The sequence below is a fragment of the Eurosta solidaginis genome, chromosome 5 (genome assembly GCF_040869045.1).
Source record: "Eurosta solidaginis isolate ZX-2024a chromosome 5, ASM4086904v1, whole genome shotgun sequence".
Lineage (NCBI taxonomy): Eukaryota > Metazoa > Arthropoda > Insecta > Diptera > Tephritidae > Eurosta > Eurosta solidaginis.
In genome coordinates, this window is record NC_090323.1 from 254927696 (window position 1) to 254940363 (window position 12668).

General features: G+C 34.7%; 1 long non-coding RNA gene across 1 annotated transcript; it reads right to left on the reverse strand.

Moving 5' to 3' along the window:
• Positions 1-285: 285 nt before the first annotated feature.
• LOC137252664 (uncharacterized) lies at positions 286-1454 on the reverse strand. Its single transcript, XR_010953644.1, has 3 exons — positions 1386-1454; positions 688-753; positions 286-479 (listed from the first exon to the last, which is right to left on the reverse strand). It is a non-coding gene; the product is annotated as an uncharacterized lncRNA (long non-coding RNA).
• Positions 1455-12668: the final 11214 nt, after the last annotated feature.

Sequence of the window (12668 nt, forward strand, 5' to 3'; positions counted from 1 at the left end):
TAATTAATTAATATATTAATAATTACATCAAAATCTGATGGGGTTGGGTTCAATGCGTATCGGTTTTGATATGAAATTCATCTAAGAACAAAACTACAATAAAAAACTTAAATTTTTTAATTAATGCATTAATTTCATAAATTTTTTTAATACTGTATAAATATTTCTTGAATTTTTAAGTTATTTTTTTAAATTTAATTTACAGTTGCATCGATTTTTCGCATAAGCGAAATTATTTTTGCTATATTATTAATGTGTTTTTTTTCCACGTGTTTGGGACGGATAAAATTTGAAAAAATAACGCATCAAAAATTCACACGTTTGCGAAATATTTTTGGGATATTCTAAATTGAATATATAATAATAGCAAAGTAGCTGTAAAACTAAGTCAAGTAAATCTCCATTTGTTTCTTTAAAGGTAATTTTCCTTTCAAAAAAAATATATGATATGTTTTGAGGTACATCTTCTGGATATGTATCTAGAAAATAATGAAATGAATAAAAAATTAGATAAAAATTAAAATTAAAATAATAAAATTATTAATGCAAAATTATAAAATTATTATTTTATATTTTCCTAAATAAATAACTTAAATGAACGAAACAAAATAATATTTTTAATTAATTTTGCCCTGGAAAGGGTTAAAATACGTTCGTTTAACATATATATAATATTATAATATTCACCTATAAAAAAATACAGGGCGTTGGCTCTTTTATTTCTTTTTCAACTTCTTCAATTGTCGTCCAAAACTGAAATAATGTATAAAATAATTAGAAAGTTACTAAAGAGTTGAAAAAGTGAAAGTTGATATAAATATTAAAAAAAGTTTAAAGCTATTAACGCGGGTAGAACTAGGACTATTTGGCAACTCCTGGCATGTAATCGTATTTAACGATAGTTCATTATTTTCGCCCACATCTTTTTCCAGCGAATAGTCATTCTCTTGGCTATGTTTCCGGAAAAAATGTGATCGAAATGAGGACACATTACTAAATGGTTTCAAACAAGAAATTACTGGACAGTTGACGTTTTTGCTATAAGCAAAATGCTTTAAAATATGTGAGTATACTTCATGTATGCTTATAGCGAAAAAGTCGCAAGAAGCCATCGAGCAATTGAGTTTGTGGTACACATTGGAGACACCTTCAATTACGGCGTCTTTAACAGAATGCTTTTTTGAAAAGTGGACTGTATAGACATTGTAGCTTGAAAACTTCTTATTGCATTTTGGAAACAAACATTCAAACAAATTTGAACTCAGTTCCCTATGCGCGTATAAATGCAAATGACAATTCTTTAATTTGTAGAACTGCTTTGCACACACTTTACACACAAACATTTCCAATATATTTGTAAAGCTTATTCACTTATATATATTTACATATATTTTATAACTTATTCGCCAATTTATATTTTAATTCTTATTAACTTTTTTCCGCCACGAGACGACAAACACGACGATTTCACAGAAAATGAAAATTTACAGTTACCTGAAGCAAAATACGATAATAAGTGACCGAAATTTGCACATTGTTGTGTGAAATTACAAGGCATGTATACTTTTCACAATTCTTGCGTAAAACTACGTACTTTTCGGGTGTAAATCAAAATATTACACGTTTTTTTATAGTAATATCATCCATTTTTTGATTTTCAACACGAATACGTACAAAAAATGGGCATTTTTACACAAACAAATTATTTCAACAGGAATTTACCCCCATTTCAATCTTAATTTCATACAAAAGTTTTAGAGTGTACACAAAATATGAGTCCAGTGCTATTGGTGTTGAAATAATATCAATTTTGTAAATTTTTTTCTAACATACTCTTTTTCGTCCGTGCTTTTTTTCGTTTCAGAAAACAAACGAATATCCAAATAAAAACTTATTAGGGGGACTCATGTAACCTTATAAATGCCTTATAAAGTGTGTAAACGTATAAATTTATCTAGTGTGTAAACGAGCTATCAAATTTTGTATGAAAAATCATTTACACAATTTGTATAAATTTACGCGCACATTTCATTGTGTAAACGCGGTAAACTCAAAGGAATGCAACCTCGCAGACATTACAACAGGTATTTTCATCAGAAATTTCCAACATCAGCAAGTAAAGACGTTTTGATTTTTCACTTAATCTTGGCATTTTTTTAATTTATATAACAATCAAAAAAATTTTGTTTGGCAATAATACAGCTGATAAACAATCAAGTTTATCAAGAATATTACTAGGTGCGTTCATATAACAGTGTGTGTAAATGGATATAATTTTACACCTTATAAGTTTATATGCTTTCATGAGTTCCCCTATTACTTCCTTACACAGCTGTGTCCGGTGATTATTAAAGATGTCATTGCTAAATAAATTTTCGATGGCTATGTGATCGTCCATGATGCTATTGGAGAATGCATCACTTGTATTTTGAAGCATTTTATTTATTAAACTTAATTTGCATTTACAATTGGGAATGCCTTGAGAACTTGTCTTAAAGCTTTCTCTGACACTATGCAAATATTACATACGTCCACAGATGGTGCGACAAACGGACCTTTATTTTTGTGCTCTGAAAGTAAAAGCATTTCTTCACCTATCAATTGCCCTTGATACGTGAAACATTTTATTTTCTTTTGTACCTTCATTTTCCTTTTTTGAACGAAATAGCCTAATGTACAATATTGATAGAAGCAAGACGGCTTGTTGAAATACATATACATATATTTAAGCGCCTTGTTTACAAAAATTTAACGACAGCCTTGAGATTTTGTCTCCTTCTCTCGTTGTATATCTGTACTGTAATGTTTGACAGGCTGCACAGTTCAGTAGTAGTGATATAGAAGTATTACATATATGATGTAAACAAAAGATCAGCTGTTTTTTATGGGCAATTTTTACGTCATTTTCCTTTAGCTCTTGTTTTTTTCTCTCTTTCTTTCATTCGCTGAAGCAGTCAAGTGTGACGTAGATGCGCAGAACGAAGCAATTTTGAACTCGTGAATGCACAATCTTCTGTGTGTGATTGGTGAGGCACCACAAAAGAGAGCAAAAAACAAGATTACGTAAAAATTGCCCATAAAATAATGTTTAAGCGGTAGTTACCCACAAACGTACGTAGAAAAAACGTGTCAGCTGACACGACCTAACTTATGAGTGTGCAATGTAAACGAAAACCCACCGACGTTCAACGCACGCACGTACGTAGCCCGGACTCACAAGACAAAAGTTGCCTAGTAAACTTTTGTGTGCTATGTTTGGACCAATTGCAGTTGTTATACAAAAAGGCCTAATGATTGTTTAAAATTTTGTTGAAATATTCTAAAATTATTATATAAAGTTGGAGGTTACAAATAAAAGAACTAGAAATTGTTATTCAGTATTTGTTTCTGCCATTTGCACCATGAAAAATTGTAATTCCAAAAGTTGACATTTGCATAAGCGTGCTTGCAAACTGGTGAATGGCAACAGTGCTTTGCTGTAAACAATACACACACAAATATGTTATGTACATGTACACAGACGCACACATTGATTCCTACGGGCTTGAGGGTTCGGTCAAACGTGCTTCGTACGACAAACGTCCGTACGTGCGGCACACGTCGGTGGGTAATTGCCGCTTAATGCCGCTAAATGCGCAATGCGTCACCTTCTATAATTCACCTCTCATTTTCCTTGAGCAATGATCCTGTAAGAACACAGTCGGTTAACCACCATGGATAAAAGTGACTGAACAAAGACCGAAAGCGATTTGAAATATGTTAAGTTATATTGTGTAATGTCCAGTTAGGTATAATTTATGTAATATAAAAACTTCCTTATTACAAAGTAAAAGTATAAAAAAAATTTATTAATCTCTATCGCCATAAACATTTTTTATAAGCATAGATAGAAGTATAAAATATATTTAATACATAAACGAACCTAAACATTTTACACGCTTTCCATTTTAGTCATAAAATAAGTCAAATTTAACTGAAACTATAACTAAAAACTGTGCAAGAAAGTGCTGTGAACTATAGCGAAACAAACATTGACCCTTACATGGCATGTGCACTGGCGTTTTTTCCAACTGCAATTACTTTCGCTTAAAGCTTTTTCGGTCTCTAATGTATCTATTTACTTGTTCAATATGCAAATATATTAAAACGAAACGTGCATGTTAATAGTTACTTTGGTATATAATATAACTAATCATACATTAAATAAACTATTTTTAACACGAATTTTTATTGAGACACAGCTAATTTATTGATTTTTTTTACTCCACATAAAAATTGCAAAATGCGAACTTTTTTGTGTACATTTTCCTGTCTCTTTTTTTCTATTTTCTTAGACGTTGAATGACTAATTGCATGCGATTTGACTACTTTGATGGGGCAGTAAACTGCACTCGATGTCAGTAAAAAGTCTTTACATTTCACTTTGCCTTTTTACGACGAGCATTGTGTGGGCGCACCTTTTTTGCATTCACTTTCGCCATTTTTATTTGTACCATTTTACCGTTAGGTATATTATCTTGCTGATGCGTTCAGAGGGAAACCCTTCAAATTTTTTACTTGCCTTTTTCTGCAATTGTGGCAGTTGGTTTTAGCACCTCTGAACCCCTAAAGTCATATACACACATACACACACACACACATACACAGAGCAGTAATGCGTTGCATAGCACAAGCGGAAATATTTGGCCTTTCCCTGCCTCGCGTACGGTTTTGGTGGGAGAATAAATGGTGAGATGTGGAAAAAAACTTTCGCCGCATTGCTTTACTTTTCACGCTACAGTTATCCGATTAGAATACTTTTTTTGTTTTTTGCTGGGTTTTATGGGAATCTAAGTTACAACCTAAAAAAAGAGTCTTAAAAGTCAGCAATGTATGTATATGCATGAATGTGTTTGTAATACATAAGTATGTATTCGCGGTATGCGGGAACGTGCTTAAGTAATCCCATCAAATGGCGTTACAGTGACTGTTAAACTGACCCAAAGTGCACGCAGTGTATGTAAATAAGTTTGAAAACATTGAAAAATATTCAAATAAATACACACACAGGCCCTGTCCATTAAATTATGATCGGCCATGACAATTTTTATTACCCAGCTGTACTTGTACACAGGGCATTATAACTTTGATTGGATAACGGTTGGTTGTACATTAGGGCGGGTCGATTTAAAAATCGCTCATTGCTCTGTGAAAATCGTATTCTAGGGATCAAAATAAGAAACTTTGCCGAAGGAACGATACCTCTAAAACGAATTCTGATGTCCCCCAATTTGGGTCGAACTTTTGGGTAGGGGCAAATTTTGAAAAATCCCACTTTGACCCATTTAGAGTGCTCCAATCGAGTCCAAATGTATGACCGACCCCCACTAACTTTGGAGGCTCGACCCACCAAGGGGGTTCCAGGGGGTGTGCCACTGGCATCGGTGGGTCGGGCCTCCAAAGTTAGTGGGGGTCGGTCATACAATTGGACTCGATTGGAGCACTCTAAATGGGTCAAAGTGGGATTTTTCAAAATTTGCCCCTACCAAAAAGTTCGACCCAAATTGGGGGACATCAGAATTCGTTTTAGAAATTGATTGAGCAATGCCCGTCCGTCCGTTCGTCCGTATGTCCGTTAACACGATAACTTGAGCAAATAATGCGATATCTTCACCAAATTTGGCACACGAGCTTATCTGGACCAGAATAGATTGGTATTGAAAATGAGCGAAATCGGATGATAACCACACCCACTTTTTATATGTATAACATTTTGAAAAACACAAAAAACCTGATTATTTAGTAAATAATACACCTAGAATGTTGAAATTTGCCATGTGGACTGATATTGAGACTCTTGATAAAAATTTGAAAAAAGAGAGAGAATTTACCTTTACTATAAGGAATGCTTTGACGAAAAATAGACGAGATCGGTTAAGGACCACGCCCACTTTTATATAAAAGATTTTTAAAAGGGTAATAAACGGAAATAATAAGCTACATATATCTTAGCGAAAAAGAGCTTTGTATCAATAGAATTTTACTTTCTAAATTGAATTATAACATTAATTTGGAAAACACTCAAATTTTTGAAAATGGGTATGGCACAGCCCTTTTTTGTCTAAGCAATTTTCAATGTTTCGGGAGCCATAACTCGAAGACAAGTTAACATATCGTAACAAAATTGGGTACAATTTTTCTTGTTATATCGGCCTACTGATTTGTAAGATCGCGAGTTTAATTCGAGCTCAAGGCCTAACAATAATTATTTTATCATTATTATTGTTATGATATATTTTTTCTTAATTGAACAAATTTTAAATTAGAATAGAAGAAAGAAAAAATTTTAGACAACTGCCAAAGCTCGTTGCATAGATCCATTTCGGGAACTGCTAAATTCCTTCATCGGCAACGGTTAGGCGCCGCTGCTATAAGCATTCAGCTATCACAGCGGTTGTTTATTTGCCTTCATTATTTCTACTTCTATTCGGTTCTTGCCAATTGATATTCACAACACTGCGACATCTGTTGAAGAATAGTTGTGAAAATTGGACTTGTTTATGGCGATGATGCCATAGTGTCATATTTTATTGACACTTTTTCGCCGTGCAGTTCCCGAAAGGGATCTATACAACGAGCTTTGGTAGTTGTCTAAAATTCTTTCTTTCTTCTATTCTAAATTTTTTCAATTAAAAAAAATATATCATAACAATAATAATGATAAAATAATTATTGTTAGGCCTTGAGCTCGATTCAAACTCGCAAATTTGGGTACATATATTTTCCTTATAGCAGGAAATATTTCTAGTAAAAATGGATAAGATTGGTTAAGGACCACGCCCACTTTTAATATAAATTACTTTAAAAAGGGTCGTAGGCAAAAATAATAAGTTAAATCTTAGCGAAAATAGTTTTCTACCAATCGCATTTGTACCATTATAACAAGCAATGGGAAAAAATTCAAATCTTTGAAAAATGGGCGTGGCACTACCCCTTTCTTGCAATGCATTTCCCAACGTTTCTGGAGCCATAACTCGACGAAAAATTTGGTGCACATGTATGCCTTTTAACAGGAAATATTTTCAGTAAAAATGGTTAAATCGCCTTCTTTTATATAAAAGATTTTGTAAAAGTGCGTAGATGCAGATAATAAGCTATTTCTAGTAAAAGTTGGAAAATTTTGTTAATAACCCTGCCCTTTTTTTGTAATAACGCTTTTTAGTACAATGGCGCTTGTGTGTTTATGTTTATTATTCTGTTATATCTTTATTTTAAAATAAAAAGTAGGGAAATCTCCATATCTGAAGGAAAACTGCATTATTACCCGCTCAAGGTCATAGGTTTTAGCCTCTGTATCCTTTTTGCTTCTTTTAAACGAAAATTAGTTCAGAATAAATCCATATGTATATGTATAATTGCGCAGCCTTGTAACATTATTAAGCACACAAAACAAACAACAACAGCATTTCAAGTGTACAGCTGGGTATGTAATGTTCGGTTTCACCCGAACTTAGACTTCCTTACTTGTTATATATGTATTGTGAAGAATTTCGTGAAAGCTCGGTTATTCTTTGCATTCTGTTATCGTTCCGAATCACTGAAGTATCCAATACATAAACTCCAATATACTGTATATAAAAAATGCTCTTTTTTCACAACAACATTAGTACTAGCACGTCACTATTCAATTTATTAGCGGTCTTGACTTACACGTGCTAAAATCAAACCAGGGTTGAGTCATTTTGAAATGAAACTAATCAAAATTAAAAATAAAAAATTATTCATCATTTTAAATTTTTTGATTGATGAATAAAAAGTTATTTTTTATTCAAGCATTTCTTGAATAATGAATGACATTTTCTAGTTATTCAGAATATTCTAATTGATGATAAACGCCCGTTCTTATTTTTGCAAATTTTGAATAAAGAGTTGAGTTATTATCCATTATTTACAAAATATGGAATAACAATAAAATTTTAGTTTTTATTCAGTTATTCAAAAATAACAAGTAAGGAAGGTTAAGTTCGGGTGTAACCGAACATTACATACTCAGTTGAGAGCTATGGTGACAACATAAGGGAAAATAACCATGTAGGAAAATGAACCGAGGGAAACCCTGGAATGTGTTTGTATGACATGTGTATCAAATGAAAGGCAATAAAGAGCATTTTATGAGGGAGTGGGCCATAGTTCTATAGGTGGACGCCATTTAGGGATATAGCCATAAAGGTGGATCAGGGTTGACTCTAGAATTCGTTTGTACGATATGGGTATCAAATGAAAGGTATTAATGAGTATTTTAAAAGGGCGTGGACCTAAGTTCTATAGATGGACGCCTTTTCGAGATATCGCCGTAAAGATGGACCAGGGGTGACTCTAGAATGCGTTTGCACAATATGGGCATCAAACGAAAGGTGTTAATGAGTATTTTAAAAGGGAGTGGGCCTTAGTTCTATAGGTGGACGCCGTTTCGAGATATCGCCATAAAGGTGGACCAGGGGTGACCCTGGAATTTGTTTGTACAATATGGGTATCAAAAGAAAGGTGTTAATGAGTATTTTAAAAGGGAGTAATCCTTAGTTCCATAGGTGGACGCCGTTTCGAGATATCGCCATAAAGGTGGACCAGGGGTGACCCTAGAATTTGTTTGTACAATATGGGTATCAAAAGAAAGGTGTTAATGAGTATTTTAAAAGGGTATGGGGCTTAGTTCTATAGGTGGACACCTTTTCGGAATATCACCACAAAGGTGGACCAGGGGAGACTCTAGAATGTGTTTGTACGATATGGGTATCAAATTAAAGGTATTAATGAGGGTTTTAAAAGGGAGTGGTGGTTGTTGTATAGGTGGTCGCATTTTCGAGATATCGCCATAAAGGTGGACCAGGGGTGACCCTAGAATTTGTTTGTACAATATGGGCATCAAAAGAAAGGTGATAATGAGTATTTTAAAAGGGAGTATTCCTTAGTTCCATAGGTGGACGCCGTTTCGAGATATCGCCATAAAGGTGGAGCAGGGGTAACCCTAGAATTTGTTTGTACGATATGGGTATCAAATTAAAGGTATTAATGAGAGTTTTAAAAGGGAGTGGTGGTAGTTGTATATGTGAAGGCGTTTTCCAGATATCGACCAAAATGTGGACTAGGGTGACCCAGAACAATATCGGTTGGATACCGCTAATTTATTTATATATGTAATACCTGGCAAGATTTTAAGGGTGTTTTATTTCGCCCTGCAGAACTTTTTCATTTTCTTCTACTTAATATGGTAGGTGTCACAACCATTTTATAAAGTTTTTTCTAAAGTTATATTTCGCGTCAATAAAACAATCCAATTACCTTACCATGTTTCATCGCTTTTTTCTTATTTGGTATAGAATTATGGCATTTTTTTCATTTTTCGCAATTTTCGATATCGAAAAAGTGGGCGTGGTCATAGTCGGATTTCGTTCATTTTTCATTCCAAGGTAAAGTGGGTTCAGATAAGTACGTGAACTGAGTTTAGTAAAGATATATCGATTTTTGCTCAAGTTATCGTGTTAACGGCAATGCGGAAGGACAGACGGACGACTGTGTATAAAAACTGGGCGTGGCATCAACCGATTTCGCCCATTTTCACAGAAAACAGTTAACGCCATAAAATCTATGCCCCTACCAAATTTCAAAAGGATTGGTTAATTTTTGTTCGATTTATGGCATTAAAAGTATCCTAGACAAATTAAATGAAAAAGGGCGGAGCCACGCCCATTTTTAAATTTTCTTTTATTTTTGTATTTTGTTGCACCATATCATTACCGGAGTTGAATCTTGACATAATTTACTTATATACTGTAAAGATATTAAATTTTTTGTTAAAATTTTACTTAAAAAAAATTTTTTTTTAAAAGTGGGCGTGGTCCTTCTCCGATTTTGCTAATTTTTATTGAGCGTACATACAGTAATAAGAGTAACGTTCCTGCCAAATTTCATCATGATATCTTCAACGACTGCCAAATTACAGCTTGCAAAAGTTTTAAATTACCTTCTTTAAAAAGTGGGCGGTGCCACGCCCATTGTCCAAAATTTTACTAATTTTATATTTTGCGTCATAAGTTCAACTCATCTACCGAGTTTCGTCGCTTTATCGGTCTTTTGTAATGAATTATCGCACTTTTTCGGTTTTTCGAAATTTTCGATATCGAAAAAGTGGGCGTGGTTATAGTCCGATATCGTTCATTTTAAATAGCGATCTGAGATGAGTGCTCAGGAACCTACATACCAAATTTCATCAAGATACCTCAAAATTTACTCAAGTTATCGTGTTAACGGACGGACGGAATGACGGACGGACGGACATGGCTCAATCAAATTTTTTTTCGATCCTGATTATTTTGATATATGGAAGTCTATATCTATCTCGATTCCTTTATATATGTACAACCAACCGTTATCCAATCAAACTTAATATACTCTGTGAGCTCTGCTCAACTGAGTATAAAAAAATAAACCATCGAGATGCCCTGAAAATATACCCATATGCGTAACCAGTTCACGTGTAGTTCTGAAGCTTCTTAGGGTAATATTGAGATGATTTTGGGGAGTATTCGCGGGGTTTTTTGGAGGCCGTTTGGGGGTAATTTCTGGGACACTTTGGCATGGTTTAGGAAAGTACCTCGGGGTCCTCCCGGGGTCATTCCGTGACCTTTTTGGGACTCCCTCGGTGTCATTTGGGGGTCATTCCGGGATGATTTTGGGGACTCCCTCGGGGTCATTTCGGTATCATTTGGGGTCATATCGGAATGGTTTAGAGGACTCCCTCGGGGTCATTTGGGGTCATTCCGGGATCTTTTTGGAGACTCCCTCGGGGTCATTTGGGGGTCATTCGTGGGTCATTCCGGGATCTTTTTTGGGACTCCCTCGGGGTCATTTGGGGTCATTCTGGGATTTTTTGGGGACTCCCTCGGGGTCATGTGGGGGTCATTCGTGGGTCATTCCGGGATCTTTTTGGGGACTCCCTCGGGGTCATTTGGGGTCAATCCGGGATCTTTTTTGGGACTCGCTCGGGGTCATTTGGGGGTCATTCGTGGGTCATTCCGGGATCTTTTTGGGGACATTTTGGGATGGTTTTGGGGAATCCCTCGTGGTCATTTGGGGGTCATTACGGGATGGTTTTGGGGAATACCTCGGGGTCCTCCCAAGGTCATTTGGGGGTCATTCCGGGATAGTTTTGGGGACTCCATCGGGGTCATTTGGGAGTCATTCCGGGATGGTTTTGGGGACTCCCTCGGGGTCCTAACGGAACTACACGCGAACTGAATAAAAACTAAAATTTTATTGTTATTCCAAATTTTGTAAATAATGAATACTAACTCAACTCTTTATTCAAAATTTGCAAAAATAAGAATGGGCGTTTATCATCAATTAGAATATTTTGAATAACGAGAAAATGTTATTCATTATTCAAGAAATGCTTGAATAAAAAATACCATGTTTGTCATCACTCAAGTTTTCTTGAATAATGAATAAAAATTTATTTTTTATTTTTTCGTCAATGGTTATTCAAATTTGTTGATAACGCCCATCCCTGAATCAAACTAATCAATCATAGTGTAGATTGCGCTGCTAATATACCACTCACTAGGTTCGGCATTATTTTCCTCCCAGGGTCTAGAATTTTTGAGAACAACCTTCCCAAATAGGTGCTTATTTACTTCTCGTTTCTGCATCTCATATTCGCTGTGGGATTAGCACCCATATAAACCTGAAGTGTTTAGCCCGGGTGTAGAGCTATGTATGTATTTTTAGGAAATTGTGCCCTTGGTTAACAAGCCGTAAATTAGCTGTAAAATAGGTAAGAAGATAGGTTTTAGTAGCGGAACAACCATTTTCAACTTTGGTTTTTCAGTGACCAAAGGGTATAGTGAAAAATTTAAGACATGCTTTAAATATCTCTCTTCTTCATCACCGAGATGTGACTATTCGGTAGGAGCCAACTGCCTGTATAGGTTTTTATACTCAGCTGAGCAGAGCTCACAGAGTATATTAATTTTGTTTTCATAACGGTAATCTGTAACGGCATAAACTAATCGAGATAGATGTAGACTTCTATATATCAAAATGATCTGGGCGAAAAAAGAAATTCATTGAGGCATGTCCGTCCGTCTGTCCGTTAACACGATAACTTCAGTAAATGTTGAGGTATCTTGATGAAATTTGGTATGAAGGTTCCTGGGTATTCATCCCAAATCGCTATTTAAAAAGAGCGAAATCGGACTATAACCACGCCCACTTTTTCGATATCTAAAATTTCGAAAAACTGAAAAAGTGCGATAATTCATTACCAAAGACGGATAAAGCGATGAAACTTGGCAGATGGGTTTACCTTATGAGGCAGAAGAGAAAACTAGTAAAATTTTCGATAATGGGCGTGGCACCGCCAACTTTTAAAAGAAGGTAATTTAAAAGTTTTGCAAGCTTAAATTTGACAGTCGTTGAAGATATCACTATGAAATTTGGCAGGAACTTTACTCCTATTACTATATGTGCATTAAATAAAAATGAGCAAAATCGGATGACGAACACGCCCACTTTAAAAAAAAATTTTAAAGTCAAATTTTAACAAAAAGTATATAAGTAAATTATGTCAACATTCAACTCCAGTAATGATATGGTGCAACAAAATACAAAAAAAAAGAAAATTTGAAAATGGG